The 739-nt window shown below is 35.3% G+C and overlaps 1 protein-coding gene across 13 annotated transcripts in view; it reads left to right on the top strand.

The window, feature by feature from the left end:
• LOC106871234 (myotubularin-related protein 13) overlaps positions 1-739 on the top strand; it is a 512,098-nt gene that overhangs the window by 682 nt on the left and 510,677 nt on the right. The window lies entirely within an intron of this gene.

Genomic DNA, 739 nt, shown 5'->3' with positions numbered 1-739 from the left:
GTGTGTATGCGCGGTCAATTCCCCCTCTTCTTTTCTCGATGTCTCTTGGATAAAATGTTTAAAAAAATTCTAATATACTTTTTGTGTGAGCTGATAAGGATACAACATTAATTACGTACAAATTAAAGAACGGTAATTTCAAATAATAACACCATCCCTGATACAGACTTTCACATAAAACATTCCGTATATACTTTTTATAGACTATTCTACAAATAATTCACGATCTATAACACCACTTCACCCATATAACAAGCAACATACAATACTACATACACATATAACACTACTTACAGGCCACTCCATGCACATTTCACATAGTACACCTCGCACTCCACTCAATACTACACACTCCTTACACAACACTAACAGTTGATACTCAACTGTAACTCTACAGGAAACACAACAATTCTGACTACACTAACACTCCACTTATAAGGCCGAAACTTCACACAAAATTCTACCAATGTCTGATATTGTACTTTTTTGAAACCTACTCCAGCAGTTCTTAGAAATGTGTGTATGTGAATAAATCGTGTATACCATATATGTATATATATATATATATATATATACATGAGAATATGTATATACACCCCGAACGTACTTTTATTATACACTTGCGCACTCCACACATCAAGATAACACCACATTGCTCTTGCCATTCTATGCCCTTCATCTAATTCCTATATCCATCCGCCCCCACCTCCTCATATACACGTTTTCACACCATCTGCCT

The sequence above is a fragment of the Octopus bimaculoides genome, chromosome 5, assembly GCF_001194135.2.
Source record: "Octopus bimaculoides isolate UCB-OBI-ISO-001 chromosome 5, ASM119413v2, whole genome shotgun sequence".
In the NCBI taxonomy this organism is placed as follows: Eukaryota; Metazoa; Mollusca; class Cephalopoda; order Octopoda; family Octopodidae; genus Octopus; species Octopus bimaculoides.
The sequence above is the reverse complement of the archived record's forward strand: the minus strand, read 5'-3'. Positions and strand labels throughout refer to the sequence as shown.